General features: G+C 48.8%; 1 pseudogene; it reads right to left on the bottom strand.

The window, feature by feature from the left end:
* LOC123115650 (pectinesterase 2-like) overlaps nt 1–13,212 on the bottom strand; it is a 39,700-nt pseudogene extending 26,488 nt beyond the window's left edge.
* Between the last annotated feature and the right edge of the window lie 302 nt (nt 13,213–13,514).

Raw genomic sequence — 13,514 nt, 5'->3', positions numbered from 1 at the left:
TCCAACAACATAATGATACCAAGCCACACTATCAATGGCATATTTTCTAATCTTTCTAATCTTCAACCTCATTTTCTCCATCTTGATCTTGTGATCATCGACGACATCGGCAACATGCAACTCCAATTCCATCTTCTCCCCCTCAATTCTTTTTAATTTTTCTTTCAAATACGCGTTTTCTCTTTCAACTAAATTTAACCTCTCGACAATAGGGTCGGTTGGAATTTCCGGTTCACATACCTCCTAGATAAAAATATCTATGTCAACTTGATGGGCATAATTTGTCATAAACACGAAATGCAACAACTAGTTTTAAAAGAGAATGTACCACATCCGAATCATAACAAGGACGAGGGCCGACGGGGACAGATATCAAAACCATGGCACTATGTATAACAAACAATGTACGGGTAAGATAATTATACGAGTAACTATATATCCAAATCACATAAACATCAATTTGGTAATGTAAAACATTCATGAACAAGAGCCTCACCAGAAGGTGGTGCCAGCGACGTGACGGTGTGGGCGATCGACGGTGGTTACGACGGAGATTTAGAAGGCACTAAGTAAACCACACCTACATATGCAAACTAAGTGTTATTTTTGTGCTCAAATTGCATATAAATCAAATACTAGCAAATATAATTATTCCTCCCAAATTAATCTCTATACAAAGCATTGCAAGAGCTAATCTAGCAATGAGAGTTGAAAGGACAAAGTTGCTAACCTTTGTGATCATTTGAATGGATGGGGGCCTTCAAATCTTGACAAATTTTGGGCAAAATTTGTGAGGAGCTCGAGGGGAGAGGGGGAAGAACAGAGGAAGTGAGGGGAAAGGGGAAGAACAGAGTGGCTCGGGGGGGACGAAGGGTTTATGTACGTCGACCTTTAGTACCGGTTCGTGCCACGAACCGGTACTAAAGGTGCTGGACGGGCCCCAGACTGACAACACCCTGCCACCACCCTCTTTAGTACCGGTTCGTGGCACGAACCGGTACTATAGGTTCGCCACGAACCGGTACTAATGAGAACGGCCGGCTAGCCATTGGAACCGGCACTATTGGACACATTAGTGCCTGCTCAAAATCAAACCGGCACTAATATGTCTCATATTAGGTCCTTTTTCTACTAGTGATTTACTGTAGCTTTTAGAGTAATTTGATGATATGCTTTATTGTTATACTTAGTGTAGATTCTGATGATATATATGCTTAGTGAATCTTATATGCTTAGTGAATCCGATGATATATTTTGTTTTTAGAGTAATTTGATGATATGTTTTATTGTTATACTTAGTGTAGAGTCCGATGATATATATGCTTAGTGAATCTTATATGCTTAGTGAATCTTATATGCTTAGTGAATCCGATGATCTATATGCTTAGTGAATCCGATGATATATATGCTTTATTGTTATACTTAGTGTAGAGTTCGATGATATATATGCTTAGTGAATCTTATATGCTTAGTAAATCCGATGATCTATATGCTTAGTGAATCCGATGATATATATGCTTCATGTAGAATCCAAAGAACTGTTAACAGTGTAGAATCCATATATACTTATTAGTAGAATTCATGCTTAGCAAAAATGTAGTACTGACTTTTGATAGTGAAGAATGTGTGAGGTTAGTTATTAATTGATATGTTTTTCTTATTCAGAGATTGCCAAAGAGCCTATCTGAGAGTTGTGGTATCAAGCCTGATGAAGAAGGCTCTGCTAGAATACGCCTTACCGTGAGGGGCTCCGTCACCACTTGTGCGTATAGCGTGGATACGGACGGTCGCACACACTTCAACTCGGTTGGGTGGAAGAGCTTCCTTGTCAGCAAGAATCTTCATGTTGGACAGGCAATCCTAATTACTATCAGGAACACCCACCGTCCAGGCTTGAGGATGATGGTCGTCATCGATATAATCTAGAACTACATATGCTTGCGTGTGGCTGCTGAACCATATATATGCTAGTATGACTTCCTAGTAGACTTATCAACTATGATTTATCCATGCATTGTTGACTACTATATATGGGTTTGTGAGATTGTGTGGTTATATTAAATGTGGTATTGTCATTAATGTTTGTGAGATGGTTCTGTGAACTTAACCGTTAATGTTTGTGAGATGGTTCTATGAACTTAGTTTATTTGCACTGGACTTGTCTTGATTTCCATGAATATTGCATCTGACACTTTTTATTATTATTTCTATTTGCCTAGTTGTAGCATGGGGAGAAAATAGGGCGCACTACTACGTGATGATAGTAGTAGCGTTGGTAGACAAACAGACGCTACTACTAAGTATCTTAGCTGCAGCGCTGGTTTAGAAGCGCGCTACTATTAATTAATAGGTGTAGCGCCCTAGCAGTAGCGCGTGCCCGCGCTACTGGTATGTAAAAAACCAGCGCCACTAGTAAGGTTTTCTCTAGTAGTGGAAGGACCCTAAAGTGGATTGATAACTGACGTGGTAAAAGCGAATGGTAGATACCATGCGTATACGAGGAAGGCTAGCTTGCATGCACGGATCCCCAGCAGAACCAATGACGCATGCATGCAACGGACCTCCCGTGCATGGGAGAATAGCCCCCCCCCCCTCCGATCCCCTCGTTTCCATACGAGGAAGGCTAACTTGCATGCATGGATCTCCAGCAGAACCAACGACGCATGCATGCAACGGACCTCCCATGCATGGGAGAATAGCTCCCCCCACCCCTCTGATCCCCTCATTTCCATGCAATTCAGAAGCCTCGCCTCCTACCTCGTGGAAGCACAGGCACAGGCACAAAGCGAGACCGCGCACCACATGCACAAAGGAAGACAGCGCCCCTCCCGCCGTCGCTCCTCCACGCCGACCAAAGAATTCACCGTCCCCTACCACACCGCCCCCTACCGTCCCCTTTTCCCCGCTATACCCATCCACGTCGCCCCCCTCCCCCCGGTTTGTTCACATCTCGTTCCTCAAGACGGCGTCCGGAGGCGGTGTGCCTGGTCCGGAGAAGCTAGATGCCGCCGGTGAACCCATGCCTTCTTGCTGTCCGTACGACACCAAAGCTAGACCTAGCTTGTTCCATCTTCTGTCTTCGTTTTGATTCGATCCACGACGAGCCCTATACTAGATCGATCCATCTCCTTTTAGTTGCTAGTGTTTTTGCTGTTTATTGAATCCTGGTGGTTGAGTTCTTGATCCAGTTCTTGGGAGAGGCAGTTTCCTTTAACCTTTGTCAGAAAGTTAGTCAAAGAGATTTCAGATCACAGCCCTTTGGTCCTAAATACTGAAGACTTTATTCCTGATTCAGTCCATAAGATAGACTTTAGATTCGATCTTAACTGGCTTAAAAACCCGGAGTTTATAACCTTAGTTGCTAAGGTGTGGATGAAACCTGTCAATTCTAAAAACCTCATTTCTATATTGAACATTAAATTGAAGAGATTCAAAAAGTTCTTTAAAGGATGGGGTGCAAATCTTTTCGGTAAATCAAGAAAGAGGAGAAGTGAACTAAGAGAGGATTTAGAGCACCTAGAAAAAATGGAAGAAACGGATGTGCTATCCCCTGAATTATATGAGAAGAAGGTTGGCATATTGGCAGAATTGTACAATTTGTTAGTGGAAGAGGAGGTGGCTTGGATGCAAAAATCCCATGAAAACTGGCTATTGAAAGGGGACAGAAACACTGACTATTTTCACAGAATTGTGAATGGGAGAAGGCGAAGAAACACTATATTTTCACTTAGTTGTGGGGACGAGATAATTGAAGGGGACAATAACCTATTGAAACATGCCACAAACTTTTATAAAGACCTTTTTGGGTCGGCAGCTGGAAACTTATGTAAGATGAGGGAGAATATGTGGGAATCACATGAGAAATGTCAGACACTGACAACTTTATCCTTACTAGACCCTTCTCTGAAATAGAAATTAAGAATGCTTTATTCTCTATGAAACCAAATAAAGCTCCAGGTCCAGATAATATTCCTATTAAGTTTTTCCAACATTGTTGGGGGGTAGTTAAAAGTGAAGTGATGTTGTTATTTGATTTGTTTCATGATAACAAACTTGATGTGCAGCGTTTGAATTATGGGATTATAACTCTGCTACCTAAGGTTGTGGGGGCAAACAAAATTCAACAATTCAGGCCAATATGCTTGCTTCGATGCATCTATAAACTGATCACCAAAGTGCCGACAATTAGGCTGGAACATTTTTTTGATACCCTTTTCAGTAGACATCAGAATGCCTTTATTAAAAAGCATGACATCAAGGATGGGATCATGTCTCTACATGAAATCCTGCATCACACTTACAATAGGAAGAAAACTGGGATTGTGTTGAAACTTGATTTCGAAAAGGCATATGACAAAGTCAATTGGGACTTCCTGTTAGATTGCCACAGAATGATAGAGTTTCATCCGCAATGGATTGAGTGGGTCAGGAAAATCCTAGTGGGGGGTACAGTTAGTGTGAAGCTGAATGGTGAGGTGGGCCCCTACTTTCAAAGTTCGAAGGGGGTGCACCAAGGGGATCCTTTCTCGCCCTTTCTCTTCAATTTAGCTGTTGATTGTTTAACAAAAATGTTTCTTAAAGCTCAGCAAAATGGTTTATTCAATGGTCTGGCCTCTGACCTAATACCAAATGGAGTAGTTATTCTTCAGTACGCGGATGACACAATTTTGTGTTTCGAGGATGATCTTAGAAATGCTCTGAATATTAAGTTGCTACCATATCTTTTTTAGGTCATGTCAGGATTGAAAATCAATTTCTTGAAGAGCGAGATCTTCTCTGTCCGTGCGGACGATGAGACTATGCATAAATATGTTGAGATGTTCAACTACCAAATAGATGATTTCCCTATAAAATACCTAGGCATGCCTGTCAGCTATGCTGGGCTGAAATGTAGAGACTGGAGCTTTGGGGATGACAAATTCATCGATCATGGTGAAAATTGGATTAGTGAGGTGTTGTCTATGGGAGGGAGACTCATTAAAGTGAATGCGGTACTGTCACATATACCAACCTTTTACATGTCCATGTTTTTACTGAACAAGACCACTTTAGAGAGGTGGGACAAGCCGAGAAGGAAGTTTTTTGGCATAGGAAAGGAAAGAAAAAAGGATACCATATGGTCAAGTGGGACCACGTTTGTCGATCTAAAAAGAAAGGGGGCCTCGGGGTCAAGGACCCGAGAAAACAAAATATCAGCTTGCTGGTGAAATGGTGGTGGAAACTAGATAAGAATAAACGCCTCTGGCAGCGAAAAGTCCATTCTGCACCCGAGCTCATATGCTCCCGCATGAACAGTAAAATTGAAAAAAAAAATTCAAAAAATTCCAAATTTTTTTTTGAGACAAACATTGACAAAAGTTCTAAGTGCGTGCAAAAATTCGTCATGAAATCACATTCCTAGAAGGCGTGGCAAAAAAACAAATTCAGTGCTTCAAAATGCGTTTGAAAGTAGCTTTTTCAGAGTACTTTTTTTTTGCCACGCCTTCTAGGAATGTGATTTCATGACGAATTTTTGCAGGCACTTAGAACTTTTGTCAATGTTTCACTCAAAAAATTGGAATTTTTTTGAATTTTTTTTTGATTTCTTTTCGATTTTACTGTTCATGCGGGAGCATATGAGCTCGGGTGCAGATTAGCCGCGTCCCTCTGGCAGGACATAGTTAAAGCTAAATACTTGAAGAAAACCTCAATGGCCATGGTAAAGGAAAAAAACAATGATTCACCATGCTGGAAATCCCTCTTGAAAGTGGAAAACTTATATATGAATGGCAGGAGGGTCAAACTGAATAAAGGAGATGTGGCCAAACTATGGTTCGATGAATTGGAAGGAAGGATCCCATTTAGAGAAAAGTTTCCATTATTGTTTGAAATCTGTGTAGAGCAAAACTGTACTTTTGATAGAATCGACTTGTTGAATCATATTACCTCCTTTAGGAGGAGGATGTCCCCTGAAATGATGAAACAATGGGATGAAATGAAAAAGGAGGTATTATCTGTTAAACAAAATGATTTACCTGATGAGATTTATTGGAAACTTGATAACTCGGGAAAATATACAATCAGATCGATGTATAGATGGTTGGAAAATGATATTGCTGGGTCGAGCTTCAAGTGGATTTGGGAGTCTAAGCTCCCCTTAAAAATTCAAATCTTCTTATGGCAGGTGGGGCAAAATGCCATCTTGACTAGAGATAATATGAAAAAAAAGATTTTGGCCTGGAAACCCCTGTTGCTCCTTCTGTAATCAATTGGAAACAACCTCTCACTTGCTTTTCTTATGTCCTATATCTAGAGTGATTTGGAGAACTGTAGGAGCTCTCCTTGGGACTGATTGTTGTCCTAATCCCATCTGGCAGTACTATACTTGGATGTATAGTTTCTTACCTGGCTTTGAAAAAATTTATACTGTTGGCTTAGCAGCTATATGTTGGGCCATATGGCTAGCCCGGAACAGGGCTACTTTCGAATGCAAATGGATTAACTCTCCTTTTGAGATCGTGTTCACAGCTTGTGCTTTTCTAATATATTGGGCAGGCCTCCAGAAACCTGAGATGGAAGAGATGGTGAAGAAGGGCGCGGAGATGCTGAAAGAGAATACAACTCAGATGATGTTGCTATGTGGACCTCCGGCTCCGAACATGGACGAGCGAGACTGAAGCTGAAGATGGATGACAGCTTGTGCTCGACACCGTCTGCTATGGTGTACTGCTGGGATTTTGCATGTGGGGGATGTTTAGTTTCTTTTGGTATCTGATGATACTTTGGCTTGGGCCTGGTGATGTGCATCTGTAATATGTGTGATACTGCTCTAGTTCCTGTAGGCGGCTTTGGGTGATAACAGGTTTTCGCCCCATGATCTGTCGTTCCTGATGACAGGCGCAGATGGTGGGTTTCCTATTATTGCCCCGAACTCGCCTTTCTTCTTTCCCTAGCCTTGCTAATTTCAGTTCCTGAGACATTGTATTTCCGTTATGAAAGTAATGAAAAGGGGAAAAGCCCGGTTCGAAAAAAAGTTCTTGATCCATGGATGGTGTAGATCCGTGTATGGTTGAGTTCTTGATCCATGGGTAGTTAGAGTTCTATTTATCTGCCTGATGCGTGTGCATGTTTTGATTGAACAGAATGTAGTCTGGGTGTGCAAAGGATGTAGCTAACTCATCAATACATGCATGTACTCATCATTTCATTGTAGTCTGGGTCCTCCTTCTCCCTTTCTCTTGCTGGTTGTAACTCATGTTCGGTAGAGATTGGATTCTTAACTATTTTGTACTATGTCATCTCTATATGGCAAACCCTGCCAATCAAATGATTTTTTTTATACAAAGGGGATTTTGACCGGAGGGGATTGGGGAATTAAGGGGATTGGGTGTGAGTGAGGGATTCACCAAATCCTCCCAAATCCCCTCCTCCCAAAATTTCTCAAATACTCCTCTACCAAACGAGGCCTAAGGGGGCATATGACTAAAAAAGAAAATAGCTAGGGACACGTATACAGGACCGGTTTATATGGTAGTATAATACTCCATTGTGCATAGTTGATTTTTTTTCTTTGCGGGCATGCATAGTTGATTAGTTGGAGGTAGTTACAGCATTGCAGTCCATTTGTACAAGCAGGCAGCAGCCATGTGCTACAATAATACGTACGTACGGGGCAGACAGCTAGTGAGATAGTACCGATGGATGGATAGATGTGATGGATGGATGGATTTCCGTCATGCATGATTGATTTGTGAATTTGTGGCGGTGTGCACTCGTCTCGCCCGGGTCCATGGGCGTGGAATGTGGGTTTGCACGACTCGTGCCTCTATGGTCACTCTGTATAGACGGAACACGTTTTAATTCCGGGTCCCCTACCGCCTGTCGCTACCGCCTTAATTACCGCCGATATACAGCCTCTACCACGGAAAAAAATTATATAAGACCAGATCTCATATAAAACAGGTGAGACACGTTTTGATGGATGACACGTGGCATTCACAAATCACAAATCATTTAATCTCTCTCCCTTGATTTCTGGTGAGGGTGAGATAAAGGGGAGAGAGATTAAATGCTTTGTGATTTATGAATGTCACGTGTCATTCATTAGGATGGGTCTCACCTGCTAATCCTCTACCACCAGTGGAACGAAACCATATCATTTCGTTTTGGCATTCAAAGGTGGTACCTCAATTGTCCGTGGACACGGGCGGACACCTCAAATCTCCTAGTCCGGAGTCAAATCTGAGCGAGGTACGTAGAGGGAAGTCGCCGGTCCACTGTCAGTTAGACCACGTCTTTCCTTGGCCCACTGTCAGTCATAGATCACAGTCTAATATTTAAGGATAATGTTGGATAGCCTCACGATCGGATGTGTTTTTTTTAAGAGTACGCCAAAGGCGTACCATATTTTTATAGAAGGCAGAAGACAATGACAAGAAGCTACAACTCGCTGCGAACAACAAGTGTAGTCAAACACCACATTCAAGCTAATCCGAAGAAAAGCCTCCGCACACATTACATACACAACGCAAAGGCGCCTGCCCTAACCAAAGCAATATGGCCGCGTCGCGACCCACACCGATCATCTCGAAGAGCAACAACTCCAATTGGACTACCCTAGTCGACGCACCAACCACCCTTGAATGCCGAAGAGGAGATGACGAGTAGTTGGCGGGACTCGGCTGGTCCCAAGAAAGCCACCGTCTTGAGCTCACCGACAATGGCGTACATTGCGCCCAGAACCTCCAGTCGGACCAACGACAAGCACCGGAGGACCGCATTACAGAATCACCAAGCCATGTCTCCACAACCGATGCTCCCAACAGAGAAACGACGGAACAACGCCGCCATCGCCGGTCCAAGACCTAGGCTTTCGCCCGGAGACGACAATCCGAACAAGAGGGGGAAGATGGCGACACACCGTAGCAACGCCTCCAAGGAGGTGAACGATACCCACAGGCGTCATCGTCGCCAGCACCGACTAAAGACGGGCAGGATTTTCATTCGTAATGTCGCCCACCTCCCATCCCTCGCAACGAATTGGGCCACTCATCTGTAAAAGGTGCACACCGCCGCCGCCGCAGCACCTCGCCATCATGGATGTAACATCGCAGAACACCGACGCCCAGCACGGCCGAGGGCACTCAGGCCATCATCCACCTCCCGCACGGCCGGGGAAAGCAACTCCAGACCACCTTCCCGACCCAAAACCAACACGGCCAGGGGCCGCCGGCGCCTCAAGCAATGGTTGAACGCGCCACTCCTGCCAGACAGCCACGCACAGAGAGCAACCTAGACACCTGGAACCCAAGAACAGAGGATGGAGCTCCCTGCCGAGAGCCGCTGTTCCGAGCTCAATCTCAGATCCAGCACTGCTCCATCTCCTCCTCCTTCCACTCGCCAGCAGCAGCCCCCACACCGGCTTCACCAGGAGGCACAATGCACCCTGTCCACCGCAGCAGCTCCCGACCGCCGCTGGCGCAGCCCACCTGGCCGAGATTTGGTGCCTCCATGACCGGGCGCGCCGCCGCCTCCGAGATCCGCCGCCTCCATGACCAGGAGGGCCGCCGCGCACCAACACCTCCTCCACAAGCCCGCGGCCGTGCTCCGCCTCCCCATGCGCACCTCGCCGCCTGCCACGCCACCCACCTCATCGCCGGAGCGACCACCGCGCCGCCCGCTTGACGCCACTCCCCCGCGCGTGGGAGGCCCGTCGAGGCGCGCCAGACTTCGCCCGCCGCCTTTGACGGCCGGGCGCCGCCACCGCCGCCGCTGACGGCGGCGGCGACGGCCAGGGGAGCTCGAGGAGGGGGGCGCTCGCGGGGCTAGGGTTAGCGCCTCCGGAGCCGCCCGCGCGAGCGGCTCGGGAGGAAGGGAAAAGTTTTAGACGACCGGACGTGTGAGTGTGAACATTTGTGATGTTCAAGGCGTCTTGCCAACATTTGTGATGTGAGTTTGGCTAGACGCCTTGACCGCCTATGTACAGCCTGTACTACCAAAACGAAAGCAAGCATCGTGCATGCTCCATTTGTACTTGGCAGTACCAGCAGGTAACTCTACTCGTGTAGAGTGTAGTGGTGGTCTTGGCACCGCGCGCGTCTGGGTGGGCCTGTCTGTGGCGTAATTGTGGTCGTGGTCGTGGTCGTAGTGTGCCCTGCACTGACTGCATGCACCGACGCGACGCATACAAGTAGGCAAGTTAAGGTTCCACCGGCAATAGGTCACGGACGCGCTGTATGCACATCAATGCCACTCCTACTACAGTAGTACTCCACTTGGAACTAGCTTAGCTAGAGGTGGAGGTGGGGGTGGGAGTGGGACGACGGTGCAGGCGCAGCTAGCTTTCATCTTATCTACCGACCCAGCAGTCATTGCCGGCCGCGTGTGCACAGGTGAGCATACATGGCCACTAGCTATAGGAAGCATGGCATGCATGCATGCACAAGAGAGTCCCTCTTTCGACCTGCGCTGCAAACGGTGAAGGCATCTCTCCCACCGGATCTCAGCTTAGACCATCTTCAGCCGTTGGCCCCCTAAGAGGGCTAAAAATCGCACCCTTGGACGCGCCGGCGCTAACCGTCGCGCTGGGGCGTGATTCCCACCGGTCGAGGTGTCTATTTTTTTTTTGAAAAAGTTGAATACGGCGCAAACACGGCTCAAATTTAACGCAAACATCGGCGAGTTTGTTCAAATTTAAACATATTTTAGAAAAAAAAAGAAAAAACTACTAGGGGCTGCCCCTCGCCGTCTCCATCGCCGCTCCTCGCCGCCCGCCGCCCGCCCTTGCAATTCTACATGCCGAGAAGGCTGTAGAACCGCGTGTAGTCGCCGCCGCCGCCGCCGCCGCCGTCGTCGTCGTTGTCGTCGCCGCCTCCGCCGCCGCCGTCCCTGCTGCATCCCTTCCCCGGTTGGCGCGGCGGGTTGGACGGTCCGGGGGCGTCCTCGTCGTCGTCGCTGTTGAGGATCACGACGCCGTGCTCGTCCTAGCGCCCACGCTTGCGGGCTTCTAGCTCCTCCAGGGCCCGGCGCTGCCGGACCATCTCGTCACGGAGGTAGTCGTCCCGCGCCCACTGCATGGCGTCCTCGTCGGAGAAGCCGCGCCGGGCTATCTCCTCGTACTCCGCGGGGAGGCCGGGCTCCAATTTGGGCTCGACGAGGACGAAACGACCGGAGGGGGGTGGAGTTGCCGATGCGGACGCCGGAGCTGCGGGTGCGCGCGGTGACAGGGCGTGTCCTGGGGCTCCGGCTTGACGGGGAGGAGGAAAGGAGAGCCCGATGAGCGGCCGGACAAGGAGGAGGACGCCCCGGGCCGCTCCATGCACCTCGGCGTCCAGGAGCTCCCACGGTGGCGTCAGAAGGACGGGGGAGCGGGGTACTCGAGGCGCGGCGTGTTGCTGCCCTCGATGTACTCGAGGACGGCCTCCAACGTGTGGCCGGGCACGCCCCACCACCGCGCCGGCCCTCGGAGTTGAGCCTGCCGGAGGGCACGACGCCGTTCGTCGCCTCAAGCTGCTCGGCGTGGCGGCGGCGGAAGTAGGGCACCCAGAGCGGGCTGTCGGGGGTGTACCGCGGGCCTTCCCTCGCCGCCCGCGGCAGGGACGCGCGGATACGTGCGATCTCCGCACGCCGCGCCGCCCCGGTGGATGGTGGTGGCACCGGCACGCCGCCGGCGGAGATCCTCCACGACCCGGGCACCCGCATGTCCGGCGGGGCCGGGTACTCAACCTCGAAAAGGAGGCGAGCCTCGTCCTCGTGAAGATGGCGGCGCCCGAAGCCATTCGCCGCTGCGCTGTCGCTTGGGAAGCGCTCGGCCATTCTTCTGAACTGGAGACGGCAAGAGGAGGAGGGGGAGAAATGGGTGTGTCGGCGGTGGAGTATCTGTGCGTGCCTCCGGCGCGCTGGTTGTCGGCTTATATAGGCGGAGGCACCGCATGGTAGGCTTGGCCGGCGCGTTACGCGTGGCGGGAGGCGTGGCGGGCGAGGGGCGCGCGTCGCCCGGCCTTCACTGCGCCGCCCGTGAGGCATCAATGGAGGCTGACCGACGCGGCAGCGCGCGCAGCTTTCTCACTGATTCGCCGCGGGAAACGAGGCGATGAGGACGACGAAGCGGCGAGAAGAGAGTCGAGTCGCTGACGCGGCTAGCCCACGACGCTTTCGCGCCAAAAATGATTCGCCCGGCGCCCCCGAGCGCCCCCAGCGCGCCGGGTTCGGGTTGGGTCCACCGACGCTAATTTCGACCTGAGCCGGAAAAAACTGGGCCCTTCGGAACGCGACTGGGCTGATTTTTTAGCGCCGGCGGCCGAAAAATCGCCTGGGAGGTCTTGTCGGGGGCGTGGCTGGAGATACTGTTAAAAGCGCCCATTTGGTGGATCGGATCGCCATTATAGACACACACGTAACACTGTATGCGTTCGACGCTGTACCATTATATTTCCAGCTAACTATATATACAGGACCGGACCACGTGCGGTGCAGGGCTTGTTTCACTATTTTAACCCTTTTAGAAAACTTTAGTATAAAATAAACTTCACACAAAATTATTTCACAATCTGACCCTTTTAATAACGACATAAATCGTGGCGTTTCTTCTTTATTTTGAAACGTTAAACTAGCTAGGGTTGCTTCACTTCATAAATAAATGAAAAATATGAAAAGCTAGGTGAAATGTCAACCATCCTTGACGTTGCATGCTTGGGAAGCAACGCCCACCCCCTTGGCGTTTCCAACAACACAACAAACTTTGGCATTTTAGCCCTGTCACGTAGCATCTCGATCAGGCCAGCAACGCTAGCTAGTTCGGCGTTTTTATATAGTGCAGCAACGCCACGGCTTTTGGCGTTTCTGAAAAGGGTCATATTGTGAAATTGTTTTGTGTGGAGTTCATTTTATGCTAAAGTTTCCTCGTAAGGTCAGAAGAGTGAAAAAGACCGCGGTGCAGTTGGTGTGCGTAAATTCCTACAGCGGCACCCCAGCATTTAGCTACGGCTACCTCTTCGATACACATGCGCCACCTTGGACTAGACAAGCAAGGCAACTCTCAAAGCTCAATACACTTCCACCCGCTTTAATTTAATCTTGTCTAGAACTGTACTCTAGTACTACTAGCAAGCAGTAATCAAGCATTCGGTGCAATGTACTTACCGACTGTGGCGGAGCTGAAGGTGGTGTGGAGCCGTCGACGACGTTGAGGCTGGCCTTGATCACCGTCTTGCCCATGCCGTCACCCATCAACATAGGTTCTTGTGGCTCTTCCCCACCTCCACGTTCTTCATGTACGCACCAGCCTTGATGTAGATCAGTACCTGCTCTTCGAGTTGGCCGGCGCCGCCGTCACCGCCAACGACACCATCATGAACCCCCCGCTCCCCTCCTTGGCCGGACTGGTCATGGCGCGGTGGTTGAAAACACGTCTGATGGCCTCAGTGGGCTTATAGTCGATCATACTATGTTGCTTTAGGGCGTGCTTGGTTGCCCGCATAAGGTCCAACCAGGCCCGCGCGGGAAGAATTCGGTCTGTGTGGTAGTCCGCATACACT

Source organism: Triticum aestivum, chromosome 5B (genome assembly GCF_018294505.1).
Source record: "Triticum aestivum cultivar Chinese Spring chromosome 5B, IWGSC CS RefSeq v2.1, whole genome shotgun sequence".
In the NCBI taxonomy this organism is placed as follows: Eukaryota; Viridiplantae; Streptophyta; class Magnoliopsida; order Poales; family Poaceae; genus Triticum; species Triticum aestivum.
This window is presented reverse-complemented; position numbering and strand designations above follow the sequence as displayed.